Below are 17,170 nucleotides of genomic sequence, written 5' to 3' on the forward strand. Positions count from 1 at the left end.
AACACTAATCACCCTGTGGTGACTTCATTATATTAAATAAGAAAATATTCCTTGTCAAACTTGACATTGTATGTGCTCACTGTTTAAAATTTGAAGTTGCTTAAAAACTTAAATGGCATAAAATCTGACTTTATTGATTGTTTGAAGTAATCTCAACTTTTTGTACATTAAATAGTTCAATCAACTTTTAAAACTGAGTTTATCTGACAAAATTGAAGTTGGATTTTTTAAAATGAAGGCCTATTCACACCAAATTTGTGACAAATTTCCAAGACAAAAATTCTATTCACACCAAGACCGTAACGAATAAAATGAAAAACAATTTCACCCCTTCCATTTATTCTGGTGTACTGCATTGGCCTTTAAGTGTTCAGCTGTCAATGCATGAGATTAATAAATTTAACACAGCTAAGGCAGTTATTTACCTAATTTGGCATAACTGTTTCATATGTTCTTTCCATGTTTTTGATACATTTAGAGGAATATAGAATCTGTGTTTTTTGTGCGAGTGAGATGAGTTAAGAGGGCTGTAGCATACGTTCCTGTCTTCATATGTATGCATGTATTTTAAATAGAGTATATTCTAAATGAACTCCCGAACCCAGCTTCTCTTTTTTTAATGCCTGTATAATATAACACAAGGTACAGTGCTATAAATACATGTGAAATAATGTACATTACACATACATTTTTGTATTGAATTCAGGGTTTCTTGTGCGTGGTCAGAAAAAGAACACCTTTACATGAATGTTTTATTATTTTATCCTTGCAATAAAAATAGCAGTGAGATTTGGCAATTCGTCTTGCACTAAAAAAGGCTTGATACAGCGCAACATATACAGTGTAACAGAACGCATGTGTCTCGAGATGCGTTTTTAAAAGTTAAAGATCTTTTTGTGTTGACATGGCATCTAAAAATATACCGCTAAAAGGTCAAAAGACGTCTGTCTTGCGCATGTTTACATAGGAAAACAATTGGAAAACTGTATGGATGGACGCAAAAGCATTCAGTGTAAACAGCCCCTTAGGTGCAGGTCTATGGCTGTTCCGTCTTGCACTCTTATTTGTTTATTGTTTTTTTCCTTTTTTCTCCCCAATTTAGAATGCCCAATTCCCAATGCGCTATAAGTCCTCGTGGTGGTGCGGTTACCTCAATCCGGGTGGCGGAGGACAAGTCTCAGTTGCCTCCGCGTCTGAGACCATCAATCCACGCATCTTATCATGTGACTCATTGTGCATGACACCGCGGAGACTCACAGCATGTGGAGGCTCATGCTACTCTCCGCGATCCACACACAACTCACCACGCGCCCCACCGAGAGCGAACCACATTATAGTGACCACGAGGAGGTTACCCCATGTGACTCTACCCTCCCTAGCAACCGGGCCAATTTGGTTGCTTAGGAGACCTGGCTGGAGTCACTCAGCACGCCCTGGATTCGAACTCACGACTCCAGGGGTGACAGTCAGCGTAAGTACTCGCTGAGCTACCCAGGACTTAACACGGCGTCTTACAAACACGGTTCTTATATAACGGTCAAAGGCGTTTGCCTAGCGCATATTTACAAAGAAAAACAATTCAAAGCAGATGCTAAAACACATCCGGTGTGAAAAGCTGCTTAAGTGTTTTCTACAAACTTTTACTTTAGCAACTTTAACATCAAACGTTAAGCTAGTGAAAATCTGTCATAACCAGGTGGCAAGACATTTCTGCCATAAATCCATTAAAAAATAAATAAATAAAAACAAAATAAAAATAAATCATTTAGTACATTTTTTAGAAATGTATTAGCAAAATAATGCATTATTAAATTACAGTGTACAAACAACAGTATGACCCTCGCTAATGTAAACATTGTAAATTAATCAAAGAAGCTCGACGTGATAGGGCGTCTTAAAAATGCTGCACTCATTTGCTGTGAACGGCCTCTCACGTGTTTTTATTTTTTTTTTTACTTTTACCTTAGCCATCAAACATTTAGCTGGCATAATTATATGGCGAGACATTTCTGGCATAAAGCTACTAAACAAAAAATATGAGAAATGTAATCATTACAACTCTTGACGGTTTGTGAGAGGTGACATTTCACAGAGAGTCTTCCAAGTCCAAACTCACCGTTTCTCCATGTAACTTCACTTCATTTGAATTTGGTTTGGACACTAGATGATGACGTCTGTCTGTCTTTATCACAAAACAACTCTTACACTCATTTTTGACCGTTCAGTGGAGCACAATCTCTGTAGTGTTTGTCTAAAGACATATTAGTGTGGACATGAGCTTTCTTATCTTCATAATGCCATTAGCTTTCAAAAACACCACCACAAACATTTCAGCTCTTGAGTGCAAACTAATGCACAAACATTAAATGAAGGCGCCATTTCTCTGCAACTAAATCAAAGTGAGATGCCACATATGCCTAAAAAGGTAAAACTCATATTAACTCATTTTTAGACAAGGTTTCTCCGCTTCAGTCTTGATTTCACTCGTTCTGAGATTCATTTGGGGCGTGTGGAGATTGCAAGAGCGAGCAACACTTCGACACTGCGGGTACAAACTGCAGCAAAGCACAGCCAAGATGATGCAACTCGAAGACAACGTCCTGTACTTGACTGCAGGCAGAGCGAGAACGCCATCAACAACTCCAATAAAGTAGAGAAGTCATTAGAAATATCCATACTTCACTGAACACAAACTCCAGCAAATTCATTTCCAAGACGTTTTCCCTAAATATGAACCTTTGACGATTATCTTTCAAAACTTTATTTGTAAATCTGGTAATGCAAGAATGAAATACATTCATAAAGCACCATAATTCAACACTGGTTTGAGATTTGTGTTTCATCGCCACTAAACTTGTAAGTCAAGCATCACTATTACTATTAATCACAGTGATTCGAACCTCTAACAACACTATTAAATTCAGTTTGTGCTCCAGACATGAATGATCACCTCAAATCATGTGTGTTTTTAAGGAGAGGTGAGCTAAGAGATCACACTTATTTCACCTGGTGCAGGACGATAAAACAGGTGAAAAAGTCCATTAGACTTACATTGAAGAAAGAACACGAGTAAAATCTAGAGACCAGAATATCAACTTGAGCCAATAAGCAACCACCCAGAACACCCCAGTAACCACCCTGAACATGATAGCAACCGTTTAGCAACATCCTGGCAACTAGAGGTCGACCGATAGTGGATTTTGACGATACAGATAACTAAGGTGGTGGAAAAGGCCAATAACCGATTAATTGGCCGATAGTTTTTAGAACTGATTCATATAACGTTACATGTGTCGGCACAGGCATAGAGGCCAGAGTCTAAAATTAATAAAATTCCAGATTTAGTATATTGTCAACCAAAGTCCAAATAATAATCAGAAAAAGAAGAAGATTTCTAAACACGTCTGAAACACACCACGGACTCTTACTTTGAAATGCCAGAGACTTGGTTTCATTACAGTGCTCTATATTTAATATTTACCAAATTAAGCTTTTTATAGCATGTACATTATTATTATTCACAATATGAAGTTGGAGACACAATGTACAGTGCATCCAGAAAGTATTCACAGCGCTTCACTTTTTCCACATTTTGTTATGTTACAGCCTTATTCCAGAATGGATTAAATTCATTATTTTCCTCAAAATTCTACAAACAATACCCCATAATGACAACGTGAAAGAAGTTTGTTTGAAATCTTTGCAAATTTATTAAAAATAAAAAACTAAACAAATCACATGTACATAAGTATTCACAGCCTTTGCCATGACACTCAAAATTGAGCTCAGGTGCATCCTGTTTCCACTGATCATCCTTGAGATGTTTCTACAACTTGATTGGAGTCCACCTGTGGTAAATTCAGTTGATTGGACATGATTTGGAAAGGCACACACCTGTCTATATAAGGTCCCACAGTTAACAGTGCATGTCAGAGCACAAACCAAGCCATGAAGTCCAAGGAATTGTCTGTAGACCTCCGAGACAGGATTGTATCGAGGCTCAGATCTGGGGAAGGGTACAGAAATATTTCTGCAGCATTGAAGGTCCCAATGAGCACAGTGGCCTCCATCATCCGTAAATGGAAGAAGTTTGGAACCACCAGGACTCTTCCCAGAGCTGGCTGCCCGGCCAAACTGAGCGATAGGGGGAGAAGGGCCTTAGTCAGGGAGGTGACCAAGAACCCGATGGTCACTCTGACAGAGCTCCAGTGTTTCTCTGTGGAGAGAGGAGAACCTTCCAGAAGAACAACCATCTCTGCAGCACTCCACCAATCAGGCCTGTATGGTAGAGTGGCCAGACGGAAGCCACTCCTCAGTAAAAGGCACATGACAGCCCGCCTGGAGTTTGCCAAAAGGCACCTGAAGGACTCTCAGACCATGAGAAACAAAGATTGAACTCTTTGGCCTGAATGGCAAGCGTCATGTCTGGAGGAAACCAGGCACCGCTCATCACCTGGCCAATACCATCCCTACAGTGAAGCATGGTGGTGGCAGCATCATGCTGTGGGGATGTTTTTCAGCGGCAGGAACTGGGAGACTAGTCAGGATCGAGGGAAAGATGAATGCAGCAATGTACAGAGACATCCTTGATGAAAACCTGCTCCAGAGCGCTCTGGACCTCAGACTGGGGCGAAGGTTCATCTTCCAACAGGATAACGACCCTAAGCACACAGCCAAGATAACAAAGGAGTGGCTCCGGGACAACTCTGTGAATGTCCTTGAGTGGCCCAGCCGGAGCCCAGACTTGAACCCGATTGAACATCTCTGGAGAGATCTGAAAATGGCTGTGCACCGACGCTCCCGATCCAACCTGATGGAGCTTGAGAGGTCCTGCAAAGAAGAATGGGAGAAACTGCCCAAAAATAGGTGTGCCAAGCTTGTAGCATCATATTCAAAAAGACTTGAGGCTGTAATTGGTGCCAAAGGTGCTTCAACAAAGTATTGAGCAAAGGCTGTGAATACTTATGTACATGTGATTTTTGTTTTGTTTTGTTTTTTTAATACATTTACAAAGATTTCAAACAAACTTCTTTCACATTGCCATTATGGGGTATTGTTTGTAGAATTTTGAGGAAAATAATGAATTTAATCAATTTTGGAATAAGGCTGTAACATAACAAAATGTAGAAAAAGTGAAGCGCTGTGAATACTTTCCGGATGCACTGTATGTGCTGATGAGGGATGTTTCTATATGCAGGCTTATGATCGGCAAAGGACAAAAAAAGCAGGAAAAAGTACCGGGCAAAGACAGCGACACCCCCCAACAATTAAAGCACTTAAGCAGTTTCTAGAAATGTACCTGACTAATAAAGATAGCAGACAAAACGTTTCATTTATTTCATATTTCCTTAAATTAATTCTTGAGAAACACGTTGCTATTGGTCAGCACAACACCACCCAAATATAATGCAGAAGTTATGAAATTGGGAACTTTTTAAGCTTCTTTAGTCTTTGCTGCAAGTTACATTAAAGATTTAATATGCCTTTTCTGGTATTCTGTCATCTGACACTTGCATTGCCTCAGGTAGATCGCTGACTATTGCTTTTATCTGTTTTGGTCTGTGACATGTTTCAAGCTTGCTGCATCTCTAGCCAACATTTGGGAAGGGATCTTTTGACAAGCTTTGCGGTTTGAACTGTAATATGGTAAACCTTGGATCATGTAATTTTGCTGTGCACCTATATGTCTAACACACCCACTAGAGGGCGCCGCTCGCTCACACAGAGCTGACTGAAGAGGACAACGCAGGATGCGTCTCAATCAGTTCTCTAGTTCAGTAGTCAGGGCACTGATCAGTTAATCGGGCACTGAAACGTTCACTCCCTAAAAAAATCCCACAATGCACCATAAAAACCAGGGAGCATCGTTGCTCACTATGTTCCCTTACCGGAAACGTCGTCATGTCTTCTGAAGTCTCTCAAGTCGTAAGAAGACGAGCACAAGTGTAAATATATGATGTCAAAGCCTTATTTTCTCTTTAAAAGAGATGTTGTTTGTCTGTCATCCACAATGAAAGGGAAACAATCTTTTAAATATTAGAGTTTTTAAAAGAAGGTTTAAAATACACTCCATTATATTTGTATTTCTTTATTTATGTCATTTATCTGTTATAACACTGTACATTTACAGTGATGCGCAGTAGCTTCGTTACAAATAGTAAAGCTATTAGCTCAACTACTTTTCTGAGTAGCGAGGTGGTAGCTTCACTAGTTTTTAAATCAAGTAGCTTTTCAGTAGCGAAGCTTTATTTTTGACTAGATAATGGTGTAGCGTTGAGAAATGCCTTGTACCTGGTGTTTCCTATCACCAGTTTTGAATCAAAACTAAAGATGACCGATCACAAATGAATTGCTCATCTGAGTCAGTTCTTTAAATGAATCGGTCACACGTGATAGGAAAGCGGTCTGAACTGGTTCGCGATTCAATCTGAATGACTCAGAAAGCTTGTGCGCTCTGCTGAATCATTTCAGCACGCTCTCACTTGCCAATAAGCTCATGGAGTATTTTATAACATGTAAATAAAGATAACGCTGGTTGCAGTGGATCTACAATCAATGGAACGAAACTTGCGAATGCGTCCTATCGTTTGCCAGTGATGAAGAAAGTCTTTATAAAGTTCAACATGTTTGCAGCTTGTAAACGACTTATGCAGGTAAACACATTTTCCAACCAAAAGAGTATCAAAACACGTATTAGCCTACATGAAAACACATAAAAAAGTACCATGTCATTACCATGTTTTTTGGACATGTACCATTACCTGAATGTACTATGTTAATACAGTAGTAAGCTATACTGTTGCAATCGAAATTATTCAACCCCCATTCATTCAATTTTTAAATATGGTACAACAGCAACCTTCTTGGGGTGTGGAAGAAAGCAAAACTTCAAGGGAAATGTTGACTTGAATATACAAGAAGTAATTAGGAAAGACCTGTGGAGTCCTGGAAGAAAGTTTTATAGACGTATGACACTAAACTGAAAATGAGTTTTAGACCCATGGGTCAGCAGTACGTCTGGAGTAAGATGACAAGGTGATGACAAGAACGACACCATCCCCACAGTCAAGCATGGAGGTGGGTCAGTCCTGTTATGGGGGTGTTTTGCGGCGGCAGGAAACGGCTATCCTGACTATGTGACTGACACCATGGATTCTTTCAGGTATCAGGCCATTTTGGCATGAAAATTGTATAAATTGAAGCTCGGTGATCACTGGAATTTCCATCACGACAATAACACCAAGGATACATCCAAGTTGTCCAAAATCTGGTTCAGGGTAGGTCGTGGAATGTCCTTAAATGGCCCTTTCAGTCCATCATTAAAATCCCACTGCAAACCTTTGTTGGGATTTCAAGGAAGCAGTGGCAGCACAGAAACCAAAGAATGTCAATGAGCTGGAAGCTTTTGCTCATGAGAAATGTGTAAAGATTCTAACAGAGAGGTGTCTGAAGCCTGAGAACACTTACCTGAAACATTTATTTGCTGTTATTAAGGTTAAAGGGTGCTCCACAAATTATTGACTTTGGGGGTTGAATATTTTTTTTTTTATATATATGTGGAGAGAATTTAGTTATTTCTTATTTTAAAATTTGAGTAAACTGAACTCTTTGTCCTCAAAACCACTGAAATGTGTATTAAAAACGTACTTAGACTGTTTACTGAGGTTTTAGTTGATGTATTTTAATTCACATCACCAGAATGTATTGCTGGTCAGGGGGGTTGAATCATTTTGATTGCAACTGTATGAATATGGTAATCATATAGCGAAGTACCATGGTATTTTTTTAATTACCTTGAAGCACCATGTAAATACAATAGTATATGAATATGGTAATCATACAATAATTTACATTAATTTACCATGGTAGTAACATGGTATTCTTTGAAGTATTTTGAAGCACCATGCAAATACAGAATGGTAAATAAATATGGTAACTGTTTATCAAAGTACCATGATATTACTGTTTGATACCATCAGAAATCACATTGTCATTGCCCAGATGTGCTCTCTCACACACACACACGCACACTCAAGCACACACACACACTCACTCGCACACTCACACGCACACGCACACTCACTTGCATACACACACAGTCACTCGCACGCACACTCTCGCACTCGCACACTCGCGCACTCACTCACTCACACACACACACACACACACACTCATGTTGGTGCAGCTATCATTATGAGGACTCTCCATAGACATAATGATTTTTATACTGTATGAACTATAGATTCTATCCCCTAACCCTAACCCTACCCCTAAACCTAACCCTCACAAAAAACTTTCTGCATTTTTACATTTTCGATAAAACATCGTTTAGTATGTTTTATAAGCAATTTGAATAATGGGGACACTAGAAATGTCCTCATAAACCACATTTATAGAATAATACCCACCACCGAAGGGGTTCTCCTTGATACTTCGCTAGTAGGAGAGCACATTTTTTCTGCGCGTGCTGCGAGTCAAAGTGGAAAGCAGCATGCAAGCGCTGAAACAGCAGTAGCGCTATCCAAGGGAAGGTTGAATGACACTTATTTGGGTGAAGAGTGCTTATCGAGAATGCACAGGACAGGATATTAAGCCCGATGAGATATTTACAACAGCTCCCTCCTCCCACTTTTTTGTTTTGTTTTTGTTTGCATGCCCTCGCTTCAATTTATAAAACGTACTTTTTTTTTAGAGGAACATGGAGGAATAAAAAAAAAAAAACAACAATCAGCAACTATCGGCATAGATTTTTGCCGATAACTTATAGTTCCAAAAAAGCAACTATTGGGACCGATTAATCATTAAAACTGATATATCGGTCTACCTCTACCAGTAACCACTCAGAACACCCTAGCAACCACATAGCAATGCACTCACATTTACTTCCGAAAATGTACAAAATCTACTTTTCTTTTTGTCCTTTTTCTGCTCATATACACTAATAGTACAAATTGCAGTTGTATTTCATGATGTGAGCTGCAGAGGACTGTTTAATTCCCGTGGTATCTTTTTAAAACTATGCCACTGTTTATGTGTGTGTGTGTGTTATTATACTTGAGTGTCTTACACCCTATTTCATCATTTGCTCAAAGAGCCCCCACCCCCGCCCCCAAAAGATCCACACACACACACACACACACACACACACACACTTCCTCCATACCTTGTTTTCTCTTTCTTTCTTTTTCACTTTCACTCTTAGAAAACTTTTTATTTTCTGTCATATGTGGTTTTGAACTCAGTTCATTCAGCATCACCACAATGTGAAACACACACCTTAAATAACCTTCATATTACACACACGTTTACTCCACTATCAAGATGAGAAAAATATCACAGACCTCTATTGTTTTTAAATAAAGTTAATTACAATCACTAGACAAATTTCTCAACGTCTTTCCTTTAGTTTCATCAACCCGCCACTCGAACCCAGATCCACCTACACACACCTCAACACCACTGAGTGTGTGTGTGAATTCATACACTAAGCATGAGTGTAATTTACTCACAAACATCAAACAACTATTGCTGCTCTGTTGGGCTCTTCACACTACATTGTTAATCTTGATGAGTCCTGTGTTGACACATTTCCTATTGAAACAGGAAGCTTGGGTGAGACATATCAAGAAGTTTTCATTTATCTCAACAGGCAATTGAAAACAAAAATTAAATTTGAATATTTTTTAATAGTAGGGTCAAATGGGCAGATTAAATTCATATCAAGCTTTAATGGCAAGAGAAACATACGTGTACATTGCTAATACATTATTAGGTACTATACATAAAAATATAATTGAATGCTGAAGTTTAAAATATCAAAACTATTGTTTTCTCTGGCTGTCGTTCAGTCTCTCTCACACGGTTTCACTTTTGACACTGGTTCAGATGAGAGTGAGTGAGCTTTTTCAGGCAACACGAAGAGATATGGCACCTTGCCCGTATCTCTCCCACACCTGGCTCATCGCTTGCGGGTGAAGTCTCCACTCTTCGTACAGTATATCTGCTCCTGTTTATTATGCCTGGGACATGCGTCACATGAAATGGCCGGTTTATACTTCTGCCTCGACCCTACGGCGTAGGCTCCGCGTATTGGCCAACGCATGTTTGCATTTATAGTTCTGCGTTGGTGTGTCCAAAATGCTATTGTATTGTGAAAAAATGCTTTCATTTCTATCAAAATCTTATATCATGATATGAGTAATTTATATCACAGTAACGATATATATCAGGTAGTGTTGTCACGGTACTAAAATTTCAGTAGTCGTTACCGTTACCAGTGAAATTTCACAGTTCTCGATACCAATTTCAATACCACAGCAAAAATATGCTAATATGACAATGTGTTATTGAACACACCCATGTAGTTATTTTTAATTATTTACTAATAATTTTAATAATTATAGTTATAATAAAGTTTAATTTCATCATCAAAATGTCTAATCAATAAATTCTTAAAACTTTTAACAAGTGAAAGTAAAACTTTTATTCAACAGCTGTCTTGCTTGTGATTTTTTGATTAATTATTATTATTCTTATTACAGTGAATATTACATTTTACTATACAGTTGTAATATATTTTTATTCAATTTCAGGCATCTAGATTTTATTCCGAATCGTGCTTTTATTATGACAAGTGTTTTTTGCCGGAAGCTTCACTTTTCCGGATAAACCGTTCACGTCACGGTCCAGCGTGATCATTGAAAATGTAAGTCATGTCTGAAATCTCATCTCTTTACACTGGCCTTTGAGTCTGACAAATGAAATGTAGGACACAGTTTTGGTGTGTTTGTATGTTAGATTACTGGTGTTTGTGTAAGTGGTAATTTTGAAATGTTATGTTTTAAATTGTATTACTGTGAAGCACTTTGGTCAACTGTTTTAAATGAGATATAAATAAAGCTGAGCTGAGATTAAATTATATACATATTTTACATGTGCTGCGTGGTTTACAGTAGATTAGCGCTCTGCTCTGTCATCTCGTACAACGTGAATGATTCTCAATGTCTGTGGAGTTTCTAGTGGATGAGCAGTCGGATTTAAAAGTAGGCAGCTCATCCACGCTAAGATTGCAGCCGTTAGCGGTTTAATAAATCACACTAGGACATCACGATTTTAATTTGATTCATTGTCCATTTCAGTGTAAAAGGAGTAACAGAGCATGCACTCAAAATAAGCCTGTGAGCATTTTAAAGCAGTCGTGTGTCAGTCATACTGCACGCTGGTATCGTATCGAGTCGGTACTACTGGTACTGCAGAAACACTGGTACCATTACATCTGTTTTATTTTAGTATCGACTTGGTACTAAAGTACTGATACTTTTGACAACACTAATATCAGGATATAGTTACATTTTTCTAAAACAATCTATAAAAAATATGTTTATATATTAACCATATTGTAAAGCCAATTTTTGAATAATCGAGTCAGTTAATTAAATACTTTATATACACTACTTCCTCTTATATAATTTTATTTATTTAGAACTTGACAGTTAAAAAAACAAACCAAAAAAAAAAAAAAAACCTTAACATAATGCTAAATTTCCCATAATGCCACATTTCAGTCTGATGTTGTTGACCAGTATTATTTAGAGGTGGGAAAAAATATCGATATGTGAAAGTATCATGATATTTATCCACGTGACATTGCATCGATATTTGCACGCCAAATCTTTATCAGATTTTATATGATATATTTAATATCATATAAAATAGGCTAACCTTTTAGGTGAAATCTATTATACTTTTGTGTATTGAAACTGTTGTAATAAATAATTTAAATGTTTAGGCTACTAACGATTCATAAATTCTCTAATTTTATTTTTAGAAAGACTAGCTACACTGTCCTAACCACAGAAATAGGGAGCAGTTATGGTCTTATATGCTTATGGCTAATAGGAAATAAACTGGCCTTTTATATAAATTTAACAATGCATCTGGTGATTTGGAAACAGTTCTCTTAATCCGATGAAGACAAATGAGAAACACTGAGTGAAATATCACCATATATCTCGTAGTTTTGAATTGCAATCCACCAAAAATAAAGAATCACAATAATATCGTATCATGACCTAAATATCGATATTATATCGTATTGCCAGTTACCTTGTGATTCCCACCGCTAGTATTATTATTATTAACTTTCCTCAAGAAACTCAACATCTTCTTAAAGCAATGCAACAAAAAAAATATCCAAGAAAAATAAACACTTTATTGGGCTCTTAATAATTTAAGTCATCTCTATAGAGAATATATTCATACCTGAAGGCAAACATGGACGTTTTTTTCCTAATATTAAGCATCAATCGAACAGAATTTTATTACGGGTAATGATGTGTAGTTTAAAACACATTTCACAAAACTGTTGGTACATGACACAGTGTTTTAGCTGTTTTCATTATCAGTGGTGGTTAAAATGTCGGGCTGCCTAACTGTTTGAGATTTTTGACTTCCTTCATAGCGCTTTAAGGTAAAAAACTCAAATGGGTGACTCGTGCACGCAGTCCTCGTCTGTGCGCGTCGTCTACGCATGTGCTGGCCACTGACTGTTCTAAAAGAGTGCCACAAAGCATTTGTAGTGTGCATGCATCAAATGCATTCCTATTCGTTCACGGTCAGAAAAGTATACTCACAAAGGCAATGCGGTTGGCCGGGGGCGATCAAATCTGGAACGCGAAAAAACCAAGTATACCTGGGCCTTAAGTTGATCATAGAGGCCATTGGCGCCCATGGTTTCGATGATCTACTTAGGCTTACGATGCTTTTGGGAAACACTGCCAGATCAGCTCCTCTCCGGAAAAGCATGTGAAGCACTTCTCAAGAGCTCTGATGCACGTGCCGTCAGCAGAGGCTCACACCAAACTCCCGTGAAAATATAAACAAACAAATATAACCTTTGATAGTGAACGCAAACCGGTCTGCAGCTGCGTAGCCCCATACACTGCAAGCTGCGATGCACTGTGTGATGTGACACATTCCTCCCATAACCATCGTTAAAATTTTCTGTGACTTGTGCCACAGTAGACCTTCTGTCAGTTTGAACTGATGAGCCTTGGGCACCCAACACCCTGTCGACGGTTTGTGGTTTGTCCCTCCTAAGACCACTGTCGGTAGGTACTCCCCACTGCTGACCGGGAGCATCCCACAAGCTGTTTCAGAGATGCTCTGACCCAGTCGTCTGGCCATAACAATTTGGCCCTTATCAAAGTCGCTCGGGTCTTTACTCCTGCCCATTTCTCCTGCATTCAACACGCTGACTACGAGAACTGATTGTTCACTTACCATCTAATCTACCCAGACCTTGTTAGGAGATGATCAACGTTATTCGCTTTACCTGTGAGGGGTCATAATGTTTTGGCTCATCTGTGTATATTTTATATATTTTTTTTAAATATATATATTTTTAATGAGTTCCAAAACAACAATGTAAATATAAAATTGATCAAAACTAAAGTTACCCAAAAAGAGAGACACATTTTAAGTATTGAGAAATATTTTGATATTTAAAACATAATTTTTCATGTCATTCATATAGTTTTAAAGCCTTAAAAGGAAATCATATATCCCTATTTTATTATTTGATTTATATATTTGAAGTTAAATATGTAAAAAAGACTTAAGAAATATGACAATTTATATGACAGTTATTCGTGAAAGCCCTAAAAGAGACAATTAATCATTATAATCGAAATTATTTGTTTGACAATTAATCGTCAGCCAAATTTCATAATCCAAAAAAGGTTGGGAAACACTGGACTAGAAATGACCACAAAACTAAAAGACACAAATCTCCTATCTAGAGTTAATGGGGTCATTAAACAGCCCTGGGTCAACATAATGCTGGGTTACAGTATCTCGCTCCATGTTTAACACTGTTAATACTTCACCTTGGATTAGTAATTATTTCTTTCAGGTTTTAAGATTTCGCACTGTACATTTGTAAACCTAAAGTTTCCTTAACGCAGCATGTGAAAGTTTCTACGACTGTACAAAGCTCCTGAATATTTAACAAGGGAAGCATTGCTTCATTTGTGATGGGTTGTCTGTGGCTAAACACCTCACTTTTTATTCCAGCATTGCGTCATTTCATATTGTATATTTTTGGCACTAAAATTCAGGGTTAGCACCAGCGCTCTGGAGCAGAGCTTCATAACCCAGCGTTTAAAAAGATGTATAGTGTTTAAGCGTCCATTTGTGGGGACGTGTGTGTACAGCTCAGTGATTCCCTCACATAAGGTAATAAATCTCAAGCTCATCTCCAGCGCTTTTACACCAGCCACTGAATACTGAACAATGTTCATTTGTCCTCATACGCCTGAGAGAAAGAGATATTAATTAAACAGAAGAATAGAGACAGTCCGCTTCCTGAAGGACACCTGTCCTCCAGCAGAGACAAAACACTCATCACTCACACTGACAAATTCCTATTAAAACTACCTCACTCATTCTAGTTCATAAATTAAGCATGTTTGGGCAAAATAAGACAAATTCAGAGCAGCTGCGAGTTACTTCCTGCTGAGAGAGACGAATGGGGTGAATCTCACGACGCCCCTCAAGAACATGTGAGGGTCATATTTCACTCGGAAATCAAAAAGAATTGGATACTAGAATTTTACATTATTTTGATGACAATTCAGCACATCGTCTCTCTCATTTCTCTCAGCGTTCATCAGAGAAACTGGTGTGACCAAACAGCCACAAACACACACAGAATGCAGTGCATAATCTGCTGCGATCGCTAATGCAGCTGCCGTCATTCTAAAGAAGAGGAAGAATATTCTTCTGGGGGAAGAGAGACAACAAGGAGAAAAAACTACCCGTTGGTAAAAAAAAAAAAGAGGAAGCCGAGAAACTGCAATCTGTTGCAAAACTCTTACTGTAAATGCAAATTTCTTTAGGTGATGCAAGCGTCGCATTTTGAAAGCTGCAAGAACAGCATTCAGCCCTTATCTTATTCTTTACACTGTTCAAAACAGCTCACACCGTTTTACACCTTTATTTAAGAGTAACCTTGGGGAGACACGTCAACAGTCGTTTGCAACATCGCATAGTGGCATTATAGTCTTTCACTGAGCAGAAAGTTCACCAGGAACAGCGCAAACACCATCTGTCAAGCGAGAGCCAGTTTTTCAGTTGTCTCAGCATTTTCACAGAAAGCCTTAAAGACAAAAACTCTCCTGTTCACAACTTTAATCATACATGTGTTTATGCTCTCTCGAGTCAAACATCAGCAGATTTTTGCTCATAAGCATCAGTCAGTGCCCAGTGAAGATGGAGACAGTGAATATTCAGTCTAAGTACAGTCCTGATCAGATTACACCCCTCAACCACAGCACTGCAGACTCTAATTGCACCACTATCACAATTAGCTGGAATTTTATTGGGACATTTCCGGTTAATAATGTAAAACAAGCTCTTAAAAGGGTCCAAATGGCTCTACAAGACCAATTTCACAGTACCACAATAATCTGTCAAAGAATTCAATAACGATTGTACAAGGTATTACCATAGTATTCTTTGAAATGCCTTGGAGAACCATGTAAATACCATGATTTATGAATATGGTAATCATTTAGTACAATAGTCTATACCAAAATACCATGGTAATACCATCTGACACCATCACTCTACCAAGGTATTACCATAGTATTCTTTGAAATGCCTTGGAGAACCATGTAAATACCATGGTTTATGAATATAGTAATCATTCATTACCATAGTATATACCAAAATACCATGGTAATACCATCTGACACCATCACTCTACCATGGTATTACCATAGTATTCTTTGAAATGCCTTGGAGTACCATGTAAATACCATGACTTATGAATATAGTAATCATTCAGTACAACAGTATATACCAAAATACCATGGTAATACCATCTGACACCATCACTCTACCATGGTATTACCATAGTATTCTTTGAAATGCCTTGGAGTACCATGTAAATACCATGATTTATGAATATAGTAATCATTTAGTACAATAGTCTATACCAAAATACCATGGTAATACCATCTGACACTATATCTATACCATGGTATTACCATAGTATTCTTTGAAATGCTTTGGAGTACCATATAAATACCATGACTTATGAATATAGTAATCATTCAGTACAACAGTATATACCAAAATACCATGGTAATACCATCTGACACCGTCACTATACCATGGTATTACCATAGTATTCTCTGAAATGCCTTGGAGTAACATGTAAATACCATAGTACTGTATATGAATACAGTAATCATACAGTACACTGGTATATTTTAAAGTGCTATGGTATCATCAGCTTTTTTAAATAAATATATGTACATATGGTAATATTCCCCAAAATGCATCTGATGCACCTGATGCTCAAAAATGCTGTCTAGTTAAGCAAATAGCCAAAGTTCGTCTTTCTAAGGGCTGATTTAAAATCCAATTGTTCACGACCAGATATAAAACAACACAGATCTTTCTGATCATTCGGAAGCTTTACCGATTCAGTGTAAAAAGCCATTTAAAACCGAACATTATTATTATTATTATTATTATTTTACAATCCAAAAAAAAAAAAAAAAAAAAAAAAAAGCATGCTTGACCTTTCTGAGTCCAGAGTCCTTGTATTAAATTATGTATATAATTACATTATGATGTTATATTGTGTTATCAATACACATTTATACAATTTAGACAAATTGGGTGTCACGAATTTGTACAGTAATGATATTTATTATTGTTATCGATTAAAACGATCATACACGCGCGCTCTCTGTGCCTCGAAAGCTGTCCGTTCCAGCGTGCGCGAATGTACCGTGTTGCCATGACGCCCCGGTGCCCGCGCTGGCTCACGTCAAACAAATATCAGCGATTGATGAATCAGCATCCTCCCGTTAATAGCGCTCGTTTGACAATATCAAATCACGCGGATATCATGAGAATTTAGTATGTTTCTTTCTGATCCACATTTAACGGAATTAAATCCCTGTTTGATTAACGAATCACAACCGATTAGCAGGAAAAAACCGGGAAACTGGTTTCACTTCGAATCACACAGGATATGACAATAACTAACAATCGTCAAAGTAAACTAATACCATGGTGTTCAGTTGGCATAGTGGTTGGCAGTGCCATATCCTGAAGTGAGAAGTACCCATGTTGGTGTATTATGGTATATAATTTA

At 37.8% G+C, this 17,170-nt stretch overlaps 1 protein-coding gene across 3 annotated transcripts in view; it reads right to left on the bottom strand.

Moving 5' to 3' along the window:
* The window catches only part of LOC127426517 (transcription factor MafG-like), a 58,996-nt gene that overhangs the window by 28,460 nt on the left and 13,366 nt on the right, over positions 1–17,170 (bottom strand). The window lies entirely within an intron of this gene.

Source organism: Myxocyprinus asiaticus, chromosome 35 (assembly GCF_019703515.2).
Source record: "Myxocyprinus asiaticus isolate MX2 ecotype Aquarium Trade chromosome 35, UBuf_Myxa_2, whole genome shotgun sequence".
Lineage (NCBI taxonomy): Eukaryota > Metazoa > Chordata > Actinopteri > Cypriniformes > Catostomidae > Myxocyprinus > Myxocyprinus asiaticus.